Here is a 16,850-nt window from a genome sequence, read left to right on the forward strand (position 1 = left end):
AAGTTGAGTACTACATTGGCCTTGCCACAATAGTTTAGGACCTGATGGGAAAATGTTTTCTAGTTACATTTGCTTCAACGCGCATTTCAGTTGTTAATTGTTTAGTATTGCAACTTTCTAGTATAAAAGTAGATTATATGAGTCCAGTGGGATATTTTGTTTCGTCCCACGACGCGTTGATTGACGATGTTGTCAAACGGGAATTGAGCACGGTTGTGCAGGTTATATCCTACAAAGCTATTGGAGGAATCACGTTTTGCTTTGGTGGTTTTTCCAGGGAGCGGTCATTAAGAGTGGCCATGCGCTCTATTGTCGTACGACGTCTTCTGGCTTAGTTCTTTCTTGTCGAACATGTGTGGCAATTTGGGTCGGTCGACGGCAAGGAGATGTGGGGGTGGTGCGCTGAGATGGGGAGACCGTGGCGGCGATCCACCTAGATCAATTCCATTTGGGTTGTTTTCTGGTTTCGGTCTGTTGGGTATCTTGACGAGGTTCTCCTTGTTGCCAACGCGGTGGACGGACGATGATGTTTGTGCTGAGGTTAGCCGCTGGTTGTCGGAGGGGTGGGGTGACGGTCGTCGGAGTGGTGTTTATCAGAGCGGAGCACATGTTTGCTCTTTAGCTTACGCATGAGTTAACCCATTGCACTAGTATTGATGTACACCAATTGAAGTCCTTAGCGGATATACTATCGTGTTAATTTTTGTTTGCTTGCTATTGAACACTGTTAATAGTCTAGTGTAAGCTAGAATATAAGTTTATTCTCCCGCTTGACCAGACGTATGGTTCGTATTGGAATTTGTTCTGCTATATGACTATGGCTTCGGTGCCCAATGGAGTAAATCCGTTTCCCTAATAAAAAAAAGGGTTGGGTGACAATTTTGCTAAAAGCGTATATAAGATAAAAAGAAAACCGAAAAGAAAAGTAAAAGAAAGGAAAAAGAAAAGAAAAAGAAAAAGAAAAAGGGGGCCGTGTGTTGTGTGTGGGCATTTGAAAAGCAAAAACTAAACCCTCTCCCCCCTCTCCACCCTTTCGGCGACCACCATCTCCATTCTCCAACAACAACAACAACAAAACAAGATGGCCGCCGGTCCAACTCAACAACACCAGCTGGCCATAATTCTAGGACCCGACCCGGGTCCATTTGAAACCCTAATCAGCCACCTCATGTCCTCCAACAACGAGCAGCGCTCTCAGGCCGAGTCCCTCTTCAACCTCTCCAAGCACTCCCACCCCGACTCCCTCCTCCTCAAACTCGTCTACCTCCTCCACTCCTCCTCCGACGACGACGAGTCCTGCACCATGTCCGTCATCCTCCTCCGCCGCCACCTCACTCCTCGCCATAACTACGCCGACTCCTTCCTCTGGCCCCGCCTCTCCCCCTCCACCCGCTCCTCCCTCAAGTCTGCTCTCCTCTCTTCTCTCCAGTCCGAATCCACCAAATCCATGTCCAAGAAGCTCTGTGACACCATCTCCGAGCTCGCCTCCGCCATCTTGCCGGATAATTAGTGGCCGGAGCTCCTCCCCTTCATGTTCCACTACGTCACCTCCGACAATCCCAATCTCCAGGAGTCCGCTCTTTTGATTTTCGCTCAGCTCGCTCATTACATCGGCGATACTCTTCTCCCTCAGCTCTCCACCCTCCACTCCGTATTCTACCAGTGCCTCTCCTCCGCCGCCTCCGCCGACGTCAGAGTCGCCGCGCTTGGCGCCTCCGTCAATTTCATCGAGTGCCTCACCACCGCCTCCGACCGGGACAGGTTCCAGGACCTGCTGCCGCTGATGATGCAGACTCTGACAGAGGCCGTGAACGCCGGCATGGAGGCCACGGCGCAGGAGGCTCTGGATTTGCTGATTGAGCTGGCCAGGACCGAGCCGGGGTTCTTGAGGAGGCAGTTGGTGGATGTGGTTGGCTCTATGCTTCAGATTGCTGAGGCTGCCTCCCTCGAAGAAGGGACCAGGCATCTGGCTATCAAGTTTGTCATTACATTGGCCGAGGCTAGGGAGAGAGCGCCGGGGATGATGAGGAAGCTGCCTCAGTTTTATTCATATGCTGTTTGCCATACTCATGAACATGTTGTTGGACATTGAGGATGACCCCGACTGGCACACTGCTGAGACCGAGAATGAGGATGTTGGTGAGACTAGCAATTACAGCTTCGGACATGAGCTTTTAGACAGGCTTTCCATTTCATTGGGCGGCAACACCATTGTTCATGTTGCTTCCGAGCTTTTCCCGTCTTACTTGGTTGCCCCTGAATGGCAAAAGCACCACGCCGTGCACATTGCCCTTGCTCAGATTGCCGAGGGTTGCTCTAAGGTACAATTGTTGCTTAGAGGCGCCTATTGTTTATTTCCCAAACATTGATAAATAGTTAGGTCTATGGATTTGTTCTTTATCAGAGTGGTTTGTCATTGCTGTTGATGCTTTCATGCTTTTCATAGTCTAAATGACAACACTACCTCTCACGCTTTTACCCATGTTTTTGCCATGTACTTTAACTACTTTTTGAGTTGCTTCTCTAACATGTCACCCGTCGTGCAGGTTATGGTTCAAAATCTAGAACAGGTGGTGTCAATGGTATTGACTTCATTCCAAGATCCTCACCCACGTGTACGGTGGGCAGCAATTAATGCAGTTGGGCAATTGTCGACGGATTTAGGCCCAAAGTTACAAGAGAAGTATCACAACCAAGTGCTTCCGGCATTGGCTGGGGCTATGGATGACTTCCAAAATCCACGAGTACAGGTTTGCAACTCTGATCTATGCTCACTGCTTCTTAGCAAATAGACCTGGTAATGTTGGGCTTTGGGATATTTAACTTGTGAATGCGTCAAATTTAGTATTGGGAATTTGGGCTATTTATCAAGACTGAAATATGAATTGTTTAAGCCAATGAAAATAATATCTTGCTTATCCAAAATAATAATTGTCTCAGTCCTCTGCCCTTGCCCTTGTATATATGATTTAGAACTGGAAGATATTTTGAGTTCAGATACTGAGCCTGAATTAGATAATAATTCAGATTTTGGAAAACCTGTTGACTAGTCTTCCTAAAATGTATATCAGGTGTGCAATATTTAATGTAACGAAACTTTGGCAATTCTTACTCTGAAATTGTTGAAATAGATGGATCTGTGTTTTCACTGAATAGTTATACTAAATGGCTGGAGTATAATCCTGAAGCTTAGTAAATGTTTGACAAACCCCCATAATAATATTGAAGACAATTTTCTTGTTCTTCTTATGATAGTACCACATTGGCCAGACAAGGGTGTCATTCAAGGGTGTATAGAACATTTACATGTTATTTTACTTCTAGAAGTGTTTAATTTTACTAATTGAGATGGTTCATTGTTTCATCTTTCTATATGATACAGGCTCATGCTGCTTCAGCAGTATTGAATTTTAGTGAAAACTGCACCCCGGATATTTTGGTACCATATTTGGATGGAATTGTGAGCAAGCTTCTTGTACTTTTACAGGTACATAATTTTTCTATACGAAGGCATTTTACTGCAAAAACAATCACTTGTTTGTTTGTAATATTTTTTTGTGGCGTATGTGGACAAATGTCACATAAGTAGTTGTTCAAATGTCTCAAGTCTTCATGATAAAGGTTTGTCTTTAGCAACTTGATTGGTAAAACCACTTCACTGTAGTGAATTAGTTAACAAGTTAGTCAAAGAAACAGAACAAGCACAACAAACCAAGAGAAACAACCACAAAGAAAAGAACACAACAGCACAGATTTAAGGTGGTTCAGCAGACAGAAACACTTCCACTATATTAATAATGGGTACAAGAAAGACTAAGAAAACAAGAACTCTTTTCTTCCTATCTTTCTCCTCTCTGCCCTCTCTCACCCTCTAACCGAGAATGGAACACACTATGCTCTTTGTCTTTGCGATGCCTAAACCTAGAGCATAACCCCTCCTTATATAGCCATAAGGACAAACATGTTTCCTCACCAAATAGGAATCCTATTCCTAATAGTGGTAGGATGTAAAGCCTCATCCTACAAGTAAACCATCATCAATAAAGATTCCCTATCCTTACCGGAACACCATACTCTAAGAAACCATCTTAGGAAAAACACTTGGGTTGGAAACCCAACAATCTCCCCCTCCAGACCATGAGAGGTACACTGGCGCGACTCCATCACCGGGAGTCCGCCCAAGCTGACTTGATGCAAAATTATGTGGTTGGAGCATGCAGCTCCCCCTGGTCAGGCTCCCCCTGATTGAACAACTCTTGACCATCTTCACCCTGGTCAGAAAACCCGTTGGAAAAAGACATTTGAGACCACTTTTCTAGAATGCCTTACTTCCTTATATGGTCGTCACCATGACGCCGTATGCCCGAAGAAGCATCACCCATTGAACTCAAGTCATCTTTATACACCAAGCTATGTGTCTTGTACACGGAACGACAAAAATCTCCACTAGCAACGTCCAACGATCGATTCGTAAGCTTCCACTTCCCATCACTAATAAATTGGTGGAAACCTTGTCTGTCAAGAGCACTTGTAGATAGTATGTTGACACGTAGATCAAGAACGTGCCTCACATTTTTCAATGTCATATGGTAACCCAGATTAGTCTCGATGCAAATATCTCATATTCCTGAAATCTTGGAGTAGCTTGTATTGCCCATCTTTAACATCTCAAAGACGACAACTTGCCTTGTATGTAGAAAAGAGCTCCAAGTTGGAACTAACATGACAACTTGCACCCGTATCCATGAAGCAATCATGACCCTTGTCACCCACATATAGACATTCTTGTAAAGTAAGAAGCTCATCCGAAACATCTGAAATACAAGCAGTATAGCCATTATCTTCACCATCTTGGTACTTGCCTTTCTTCTTGTTTTGTTTCCACTTTCGACACATCCGCTTCATGTGACCCTTCTCGCCACAATAGTGATAATCACCACTAAACCTTTGACTTGAATTCTTGCATTTACCCTTCACATAAAGGGCTCTTGCGTGCTCATTGTCTGTGCCAACACTTTTCCTTCTTTGTTCTTCATTAAGCATATTATCTTTAACGATATCCATAGACAATACACCCTTAGACGCAGAATTACTCAAGGTCACCACGAAAGTTCCCCAACTATCCGGCAAAGTTCCTAGCAGCAGCAATGCGAGTAGCTCATCATCAACTTTCATACCCATTGTCGACAATTGGTTGGTCACATTCTGGAAATTGTTCAAGTGCACAGCCACACTAGTATCGTCATCAAACTTCATGTTGACCATCTCTTTGATAAGGAATGCTTTCTTTGCAGCGGTCTTCTTCTCAAAGAGGGAGTCCAATATCTTCCAGAGTTCTTCCGCATCAGTTTCTTTCGACACATGGTGAAAGACGCTATCATCAACCCATTGCCTTATCGTACCAACTGTTTTCCGGTGCAACTTTTGCCACTTCTCATCAGTCATATTGGTTGGCTTTGCAGCCACACCCTTTATGGCCTCATGCATATTTCTAAATACAGGATATCCTCCATTCTTGGCTTCCACATCACCCAATTCTTGTGGGTGAGTTTGATCATTGTGCCTTTCACATCATCATCCATTATGACAACACTGATTCAGCTGAATCCAACCTTCAATCCAGGCTCTGGTACCACTTGTAGTGAGTCGGTCAACAGGTTAGTCAGAGAAACAAAACAAGCACATCAAACCAAGAGAAACAACCACAAAGAAAAGAACACAAGAACACATATTTAAGGTGGTTCAGCAAATAGCTTTGTCTACATCCACCGGAAAGAAACACACTTCCACTATATTAATAATGGGTACACAAGAAAGACTAAGAAAATAAGAACTCTTCTCTTCCTATCTTTCTCCTCTCTGCCCTCTCTCACCCTCTAACCGAGAATGGAACACACTATGCTCTTTGTCTCTGCGATGCCTAAACCTAGAGCATAACCCCTCCTTATATAGCCATAAGGACAAACATGTTTTCTCACCAAATAAGAATCCTATTCCTAATAGTGGTAGGCTGTAAAGCCTCCTCCTACAAGTAAACCATCATCAATAAGGATTCCTTATCCTTACTGGAACACCATACTTTAAGAAACTATCTTAGGAAAAACACATGGGCTGGAAACCCAACATTCACTTAGTAAAAAATAGGTATGGAGAAGATATTTTTTGTATTGAATATTTATTGTAATTAATATACGGATCCATGGCTTATTATAAGAAATAGAGTGCAGATTTGGTTCCCTCAGTTTATGATTTCTTATAAGAATAGATAGTTGCTGAGTGAATAAAAAATGAGAATGAGCTTAAGAAAGAGTGGAATAGGCAAGAAAACTTTAAGAAATGAGAATGCTATGGGAAACAAGATTCTTCCACTTAGCATAGCCATATTAACAGAGTTTGGCAGTATATTGGAAGATAACCGTCTCAATCAATGTAAATAGAAATGGGTGGTACTTATGACTTAGGGCCAGTTTGGCGCAGCTTTTGGCACCTGTTTTTGGTCCAAAAGTGCTTTGAGTGCTTGTTGGGGGTGTTTGGTAAGCTTTAAATTTTATCTTTTGGGCAAAAGCGTTGTGGGTAACAGCTGATAATCAAAATCAGGGTGGGGTTGCTTTTGTTTCTGCTTCCACGGGCCATTTATGAAATTTTCCCCACAACCGAAATTATCCTTGGTGCTCTTTTGAATTGACATCAATGTTCTAATTTTCTTTCCACTTCCAGTGACTTTCTTTTTCCCTCACCAGATATGATCCAAATCTCCTCACCCAAATATTGTTATATCCAACTTCCAACTATGGTAATTTGTTCAACATGTTTTATATTTTCTCTATATTTATTCAATTTTATTGTTTATATATCAAATTCCAGTCTCATCTTCTTCAAAATTTCAGAAAAAGATCCTACTCTGTAAGAGATAAGTAATTGTTCAAGTTGGGTGTTCCTTGTGAGTTGCTAAGTTGCTGGGTTGTGAAATGGATTCTCTGATGGTAAAAGGATATGAGGGTGGTTTAATGTTTATTAGTTGAGAATCTGATGTGGAAGAAGGTTTGCTTGGGTTGAGAAATCTGGGTTTAGAAGGTTTGCTTGGTGCTCTTTGAACATCTGAGGTTTTGGTGTGAAAGGAGGTTTGCTGGGCATGAGAAATCTGGGTTTAGATCAATTTGAGAAATCTGCAAATTCATCGGGCATCTCCTTGTAAAATTTGCAAGTTCATTATCTCATGTCTTCACAGCAATTGACCTAAAGAACTTCAGGAATATGATCCCAGAAAATTTGAGTCAGAATTTTAGTAACAAATAAAGCTAGATTCCTTAATGGGTATGAATTGAATGCCACCCGTTCTTGGTTATTCATGAGTTGAAATGAGCCCTGGGGATAATTCTAGACCAAAATGAGCAATGACTCCATGGAGGCTAGAAAAATTTCAATTAATGTTTCATTTTCCTCTTAAAATAATATAAAGAGAAATATTAGTGCCACAATTTTGTCATCAAAATGTAAGTTTATATTTTTTGTTGATTGCTCTTCCTTTATACAATTTTAATCCAAAAACATTAAACTAAAAATGTCATAAAGTCAGTCATCAAAACACTCATTATACAAGCATTCATGTCCATTGATTATACTCAATGTCCATTTTGGTAATCCTAAGACAACATTGAAAACCACAGCATTTTTTAAAAAGTTTATCAAACACCTTACCTGCTTTCTCTTATAGCAAACCCAACAGCAATTTTAGTCACAGCAGATTCAAAAGCAATTTTTGCCACAGCACAGCTGTGCCAAACTGGGCCTTAAATTGTTAGACGAAAGTTTATGCTGCTTTCTAATTCTTAACATTTCCGAGTCTCAGTTACACTTAACCTTTTGCATCCTGAATTGAAATTGATACAGTCCTTACATTATGCCAGTGATGAAATTTTAAAGTTCTGGTGTGAGATTTAGTATCTCACTCATTAATACATAAGCCGTACTTCGTTATGATTTATATGTTTTTCAATTTTTGCCTCCCAGAATGGAAAGCAAATGGTCCAGGAGGGAGCTTTGACAGCTTTAGCATCAGTTGCTGATTCGTCACATGTATTTATATTACAGTTAATGTTCATAGTAAAGTTTGTTTTAGGGGTTAGATGTTACTTGGGTTAGGATTGTTAAAACAAGGGCTCTACTTTTATTTTTGTACCTCACAGTATTGTTTTGTTTTAGGGTTTATTTTTAGTGTGTCAGTTGGATTTTGATGTTCTATTCTTGTATTGTGTTAACAGGAGCAATTCCAGAAGTATTATGATGTTGTAATGCCTTACTTGAAAGCTATTTTGGTTAATGCAAATGACAAAGCTAATCGTATGCTACGTGCGAAATCAATGGAGTGTATTAGTCTGGTTGGAATGGCTGTCGGGAAGGATAAGTTCAGGGATGACGCAAAGCAGGTGGCTATAAATAAATTTATGATTTTACTTCTTTTTTGTTACTAATCTGGGTGCTGACTGCAGTAGTAAGTTTGGCTTTTGTTCCGATTGATTGAGGCTTAAAGCTTTTATGACTTTATAAATTCTGTACCGTTTTTGTCTATTTCAGGTTATTAATCTTGTGGGATCCTTTAATAATCAATACTTATGCTATTATTTTGCAAGGTCATGGAAGTCTTGATGTCATTGCAAGGATCTGAAATGGAAGCAGATGACCCCACAACGAGTTATATGTTACAAGTATGTTCTTATACTTAGAAATATTTAGAGATCTATTAACATATGTCAGATAAAGTTTCATTCTTGTTACTTGGTATTAAGAAGTGCCCTAATTATGTCGCAGGCATGGGCTAGACTTTGTAAATGCCTTGGGCAGGACTTTCTCCCCTACATGAATGTTGTCATGCCATCTTTGCTTCAGTCTGCTCAGCTTAAGCCTGATGTAACAATTACTTCTGCTGATTCAGACGCATAAGTTGATGAAGATGATGATAGGTTGGTTAGCTTGTTCTGTCTACACATGCATATGCATTCTGTATTGGAATTAGGGTCAGGTTCAATTACATCAAATTTTTTACATAACTATTGAGACATGTTGTTGCCATTTGATTCTATAACATATAATGTCAGAGAGTAAAATATATTTTGTAGTCTTTTTCGGAAAGTTCTCACTATTCTATATAATAGTTCTTTTGTTGAACATCAGAATTATTAACAAACCTTCATAAGACTATTAAGTGAAAATGAGAGGGTATGAGTTTTGTTACTAATACATTTGGTGATATGGGTTTCTGGTTGACAAGATTGCACTTTTTTGTTTTGAAAAGAGGAGCACTTTCACCACTGAGCCATCAACAAAACGAAATCCATACAAATTCTGGAGTTTTTATTATTTTTATTTTTCACCACAACCTTCACTTTCTGGAAATTCGTGTTGTTATTTTTGGTGCTCTTTGAGACTTTTTATTATTGAGAAGGGGAAGATAGAAAAGAGGAGATAATCTTCAAAACCTGTCTGGTTATGTACACGAGATTAGGAATAGATTAATAAAGCTTTTACTTTATTGGAGAGAGAGTTGCTACCATTTTATTTAATATTCAGTATTTGACTTTCAATCAAACATAGTTATATGTTTTCTCGTCAAAAGAAAAGCTCATATAACTCTCACCCCTACTGTTGTTATAAAATCTAAAGGCTACAAACTTCTGTAAAAATTATGATGCCATGAACCTAATCCTTGGAGTTTTCCTATTTTCTTTTTTGAGGTAGAGTCATAATGTATGTCCGTTTCTGTCTACTGTTTTTTCTTCTAACAAACAGCAGTTTTATAATTTTAAAAAACCTGAACAAAAGATATGTCTTTGGGTTTTTTTAGAGAAAGATGTACGATGAGTTTATGTGCCTTCATCTGTTGACATATTTGTGCTCTTAATGCAGCATTGAAATGATTACTGTTGGGGATAAACGGATAGGAATAAAAACCAGTGTTCTGGAGGAAAAAGCTACAGCCTGTAACCTGATATGTTGCTATGCTGATGAGTTAAAGGAAGGATTTTTCCCTTGGATTGATCAGGTTGATGATTGTTCACTTTCACGTTTTTTATCTTTGCCATATTTTTTTAGCAAGTTCTGTAGGTTTATACTGATTGTGCGTAAGTTCATCTAGGTTGCTCCAACATTGGTTCCTCTTCTCAAATTTTATTTCCATGAAGAAGTTAGAAAGGCAGCTGTTTCAGGTATTAACCAGAGCTGTTATAATCTAAAGCTTGTTGGATTTTTATCAGCTTCATTTGGTGTCTCCTCGAACTGACACTTTTACCATCTAATATCCTTAGCCATGCCGGAGGTTATATGCTCTGCCAAACTAGCAGTAGAGAAGGGACAGTCCCAAGGTCATAATGAGTCTTACATAAAGCAGCTATCTGATTACATAATACCGGCGCTGGTTGAAGCATTACACAAGGGCTTGGTCACCTTGGTTCATATCGTGAATGTTTCTTTTTTTTTGCTGTTTGTTTGAAATATACAAACCAGTACAAGTGATCTTGTGTTTGAATTCCCTTGAACTGTATATAGTGTGCAGGAACCTGAGGTAGAAATTTGTGCCAGCATCTTAGATGCACTGAACGAATGTGTTCAGGTTTGTGGGATCTATTTCATGTGTTACTTGTGCAATTGAACCTTCTAAAATTTCCAATTTGTTTTTTTTTTAGCAAAAGAAATTGATTTGAATGCTTCTTATTGGTTCTATATGTTACAGCATTAATTCCCAAGTCCTTCTGTCTGTTCCCAGTTTTTGTGCTTGCCCTGTGTTTATCAATTAACTCGTTAAAAAAAAGAAAAAAAACAGACAAGTATGTCAACATGTTCTGCTTATCGGCTCAAAATCTTTCCTGTACTAGGCTTTTATTTTTCAGTTGAAGTTCAGGATGATTGAATCTTTTTCTTTGTTTATTTTTAATCATGTGACCAGAATTTCATTTATCCTTTTTTCATTCTTAAATTTATCTGGAGTTGAGCTAAAGTACTGCGTGTTTTTTTTATTTGTGAGAGTAGGATCTATTTTAATGTAGCACTTCTTTATTCAGAGTTCTGGGACACTTCTTGATGAAAACCAAGTTAGATGCATCGTGGATGAGATCAAGCAGGTTGTGACAGCTAGTTCATCTAGAAAACAAGAGCGAGCAGAAAGAACCAAGGCAGAGGACTTTGATGCAGAAGAGGGGGAACTTCTAAAGGAGGAAAATGAACAAGAAGAAGAGCTTTTCGATCTAGTATGTTTTCAAATTTTAAAATACATTTTGACATTCTAAAGTGATTCATATCAAATTAACAACGTCTAGGTCATAGGTTCAAAACCTTGACATTTTAAAGGGTGTGTGAGTTATTTAATAAAATTTATAAGAGAAAAAGTGGTTAAACTTATAAATGATGATACCATTGAGTCTTTCTTTCTTTCCTTTATCCAGGTTGGTGATTGCTTGGGAACTTTGATAAAGACATTTAAGGCAGCTTTCTTGCCTTTCTTTGACGAGCTTTCCTCTTACATTACACCTATGTTGGTAAGTTCTTGCTGACCTTTTGCTCAATGCAATAAGTGGATATCTGTGAATAAATGATGCAAATCTTCGATATAAATTGTAATATTGAAATTTCCTGGCTCATAGCATTTTTACCTTTTATGTTACAATGCATGCTTTGAATTAAGAAACGCCCTAAAATATGTTTTCTAATTAAGCTTACTGATCAATCAGGGAAAGGATAAAACTGCAGATGAGAGGAGAATTGCCATTTGCATATTTGATGATATTGCAGAGCATTGCTGTGAAGCTGCTCTTAAGTAAGCATCTTTTTTGTTACGTTACTTTTTTTGACACCATTTGGGCTACTGTTGTATGATTTTCCTTATGACATTGTATTCTGATCAATGAATCAGATACTATGATACTTATGTTCCTTTCCTACTGGAAGCTTGTAATGATGAAAGTTCAGATGTTCGCCAGGTTTGTGTTAATGTCAACTGCAATTAGTGCATCCCTAGTTCTCATTATGACAATTAATATAAAAACTTTATCTACATCAGGCTGCTGCTTATGGTGTTGGTCTTTGTGCGGAGTATGGTGGATCCGTGTTCAAACCTCTGGTTGGTGGTAGGTAGCTCTTGCTTTTATTTTTTTTTCTCCTTAATTATAGTTGATTGCTTAAATGTTTTTGAATGGACAATTGGACATGACATTTTATTTTTGTCTCCCCGCAGAAGCTCTTTCTAGGTTGGATATGGTGATCAGGAACCCCAATTCACAACACTCTGAAAATATGATGGCATATGACAATGCTGTTTCCGCTCTTGGAAAAATATGCCAGTTCCACCGTGATGGTATGCACCCCAGGTGAAGCAGTCAGTATTTCTTTGGAAAGTCTAAAAGTTTGATTAAATATGTTTTCTTCACTTCTAAAAATAAGCAGCTCATGATTGAAGGAGAGGTCAATGAAAATATTGAAAATCATTAGGATTCAAATGGGAAGGTATGTCATTGGTTTCCTTTTGAGTTAGAAATTGAGCATGAAGATGATGTTAAAGTTGATTTGAATTCTCCACCCATCTACGATGAATATCTTGATGTTGAACTTTTTGACATAACTAATGAGATTGTTGGTGAAACTCTTCATGACAACAATTTCAATGATTCATGCCAAAATGGTAAGCAAGAGTTCGGATTTTCAAAAGAAGTTCTATTATTCTCTGAGATGTCTACACCAAGTGATTTGGGTGTTAAAGTTTTGTCTAATGAACATGGTATGAATCATAATACATGTTTGGTTTATGGAAGTAAAATTGGATTTTCACAAACATTACCATGCTCCGTTATGTTTGAATTTCAATATCATGATTCATTTTGGGATGATTTTATACAAGCTTCAATCAATAACAAGTCAAGTGCAAAGAAGAGATTATATGACATTTTGGAGCTTGATTTATTCTCGAAAGATACAAGTGCATCACAAAAGTTTCATGAAAGGTTTGAGTTATGTGCCTCTTATAGCAAGATGTTATTTGTCAACATGATGAAGGAATCAAAGAGAAGCAAGAAGTTAGGATGTCGACATTACGAGCTTTTGGATGAATCCAACTTCAATCATGTGAACTCGAGGACGAGTTTTCTGCAACCCGGGGAGAACGAAGCACTCAGTATTTATTTGGAAAGTCTAAAAGTTGGATTAAAAGTGTTTTCTTGACTTCTAAAAAGTATTCTAGAGTCCAGCTACATTAAATGTGTTTTCTTGACTTGTGTTAGTCATTATTATCTGCTTTATTCTTGTGTTTTGTGTGTTTAGCTAGAAGACTTAGTAGTTTAGGAGCATTTATTGTGAGTAGTTGAGTGAAAGTTATTTGAGAAGTTGTAGCTTATGTTGTTTCTCAGTTTTTGAAGTTCAATAGAATCAGTTTATTCAAATCTTTTAGCTTAAGAGTTTTAGTTTCTTCCCCTTTTAGCTATTTTATACCCAACCCCACTTCAGATCCTATTAGGGCCTGCATCACCAGGTAAATGGTATTCTATTGCCTCACTTCTACTTCTTTTTATTTTATTTTATTTATTTATAAATCTCTGCGGCCAAAATTGGGTTTTTCCGATACCCTCCAATCTTTTTGGGACATGACTGCACAATTTTCGGTTCATTGGACTAGATACATCTATTCAGTTTTATGTTTGGACCTATTCTCAAGGTATGATCAAGTGTTGGCATAGGGGTCCTCTGAAAATCATGGTCAATAGCAGAAACTTTTCTCACCAAGTGGATTATATACCCCTCGTTCAGTTCAAAAGTACCAAAAGAAGACTTAATCCCTTTCTCCTTTCTGAAGGTAGTGAATATGCATAACTAAACACGGTCCATGATCTTTGAGACACATTTCGTAAGCTTAAGGTGGTTTTCTAGTGGACTTTTGACTCTCTATGACAAGTTCTAGCTAGATCTACTTCACGTGATCTTCTGATTGACCACTGTCTTGAAAGTTAACTGAGTCATTAAATTTTCACCCTGGAGCATTCCATTTTGTGATGCAGCTGTTGAAAATTAAATTACGTACCAGAAGCTAGGCTGCATGGAATCGGGTGCGGGTACGTGGAAGCGAAGCGTTTGGAAACGCGGAAGCGTTTTTTTTTTCCAAAAATTAAGGAAGCGGGTGCGTTTTGGAAGCGTCATAATAATATATATATATATATATTATATAATATTTTTATATTTTATTTTTTAATTATTTTATCTAGTATTAAAATAACTGGATAACTATTAATGACTTATTTTCTAACCCATAATTATCTTTAATTATAGCATTATTAAAGCTTCATTTCAAAATTCAAACAAAAGAATGTACAACATAGTGTGAATGTGTTGGACACGTGCAAGTCAAAGAGATATCACTAGCTGAAATTGATAAAAAAAAAGGTTCGTCTTCTCTCTGTCTCTCTCTTTCATATGGATTTTTTTTCATATCTCTCCACAACTCTCTGTATTCTCTATATCTCTCTCATCTAGATTTTCCTGATATCTCTCCCCCTTATTTCTGACACATATTAGATTGATTGATGCTGATCATCTTTAACCGCTTAACGAAATAAATAAGAAGATGAGATGACAAGAAGAGTCTCAAGACATTGATTGATGAAATAGAGGTAGAGAAGGAATCACGCTTCCAATTTGGAAGTCAACGCTTCCGCCGCGCTTCCAATTTGGAAGTCAACGCTTCCGTCGCGCTTCCAATTTAGAAGCCAACGCTTCCGTCGCGCTTCCAATTTGGAAGCCAACGCTTCCGCCGCGCTTCCAAACCCACCTTTTTCGGAATCGCGCTTCCGTCGCGCTTCCCCGCGCTTCTGAGCGCTTCCGCTTCCGCTTCCGCTTCCGAAGCGGGAATCGGTCGTCCAACCAAGCTTCCGTGCTATGTAGACCAGAAGTACTGACCCATGTGCTATCATGTTATACGATAACTAAACTGTTCTCCCTGTTATAACTATTTGCTTGGTTGTAGTCATGTTTGCACCGTTGTTTTCTCTTATATTCTAATTTTATTTTGCAGTTTGTCCCTGCCTGGTTGGGTTGTTTACCTATAAAAGGTGATTTGATTGAGCCCAAGGTTGTACATGACCAGCTATGTTCAATGGTTGAGAGGTAAAAAAAGGTTCATGGTTTGGCTCAATATTTTCTCCTACTTTAGTTTTTCAAAATGGGATTTATAATCAAGAATTTTATCACATTGAGTACAGGTCGGATAGAGAGCTTCTGGGTCCCAATAATCAGTACCTTCCAAAAATAGTTGCTGTTTTTGCTGAGGTATTGAATATGAAAATGCTGCGCGCACATATTTGACCAGGTTGAAGTACTAAATGGCTGATATACTGTGCCTCACCCATTTATGATAATTTGATGTAGGTTATATGTGCGGGCAAAGACTTGGCAACTGAGCAAACAACTATTCGAATGATTAATTTGTTAAGGCAGCTTCAGCAGACTTTACCGCCCAATACCCTCGCGTCAACCCTGTCATCCTTGCAACCCCAGCAACAGCTAGCATTGCAATTTATACTCTCATTATAAGTTCCTTCTGGTGGCATTATTTTTATTTTACGGAAATAGCTGCTGCTTCTGATCGTTATATTCTCTTGCCTTGGTGAATGCCTGTTATCATTCCTCGAAAAATCTACTGCACCTGCAATGGTAGGATTGTTGGTGTCTGGTCTGGTTTGATAGTGCATTCTTTAATTCTGTGCATCTTTGATAACTATTTGGGGTGTGGTTTGGTGCAAATGTCTGGTTGTAATGTCTTAGTTGGCAAGAATAATGAAAAAAATGGTTGTGGATACTTGGATAGTCAAAATTTTGCAATACAGTGTATATATATATAGAGTTACCTATTCATGGCTCTATACGCTTCTAAGCTACAGAAGCTAAAACCTTTTGTGTTCAATCACTCTTTTACTGTTCTAAGTTAAAGCTCAAGATGTGCCAGTAAAGATGGTTTGTGCCAACTTTTATGATGTATTTCTCTTTAGTGAATGCAATATGTAGTCTGTATTGGCGATAGATGTGGGAAGAACATATTTACACTGAAAAGCAAACTATGCTGGCTTTTATTGAAACGTAGCAAACATATAAAGATGCGATGCTGACCAAATTAGGATGTTTGCTCGAAGTTCCACAGACCAAAATTAATTAGAGAGGATGCATTCAAATATACTGAGAAGTCTCAATTTGGAAGAGAGAGCTTGAGTATTACCTCTTCAATTTACATTCGATCAACTTATCTAATGAAAAAAAAAAAAACCTAGTCATATATCATATCATATTTGTTTTTATTGGAAATGAAATACTTCATTAGGGAAGCTAGCCCAAAGAGAGCAAAGCCCAGAGTACAACCGAAAAAAGAATGAAAGGAGCTCTCAACCAATCCCAGTATACTACCTCTAACAATAGAGGCATATGTATCTTACATGACCCTCCTACGCTGGTTTCTGATGCTCTGCTGGATGACATTGTTGGTCTTTCTAGAGCTAGGGAGTTTATGGCTTGTAGCTTTGTCTAGTTTCTTCGTTGCTTTCTTTTGCTTGGCTAATGGCCCCATTTGTACCAAAACTAATCCAATACACGAGCTAGTATGCAGAGAGACACCAGACAAATACAAAATAAAAAAAAAAAAACTTTAGGGAGGATCTTCAGAAATACATCATTAACTAGGCCTCATCATTTAGCCCGCGGATCCGAAAATCTCGCGGAGGCCCACAAGCTCGACGGGCTTTTACCCGGCTCGGCCCGCGAGAAAGTCCGCCAAAACCCGTTTTCGTGGGTAGAGGGCCGGGCTTAAATTAGAGGTGTGGAACCCGGCCCGG

At 38.8% G+C, this 16,850-nt stretch overlaps 1 pseudogene; it reads left to right on the forward strand.

Moving 5' to 3' along the window:
* The first annotated feature begins 1,081 nt into the window (after positions 1-1,081).
* Positions 1,082-15,561, forward strand: LOC126804519 (uncharacterized; annotated as a pseudogene).
* Positions 15,562-16,850: the final 1,289 nt, after the last annotated feature.

This window comes from Argentina anserina, chromosome 1 (genome assembly GCF_933775445.1).
Source record: "Argentina anserina chromosome 1, drPotAnse1.1, whole genome shotgun sequence".
Taxonomy (NCBI): domain Eukaryota; kingdom Viridiplantae; phylum Streptophyta; class Magnoliopsida; order Rosales; family Rosaceae; genus Argentina; species Argentina anserina.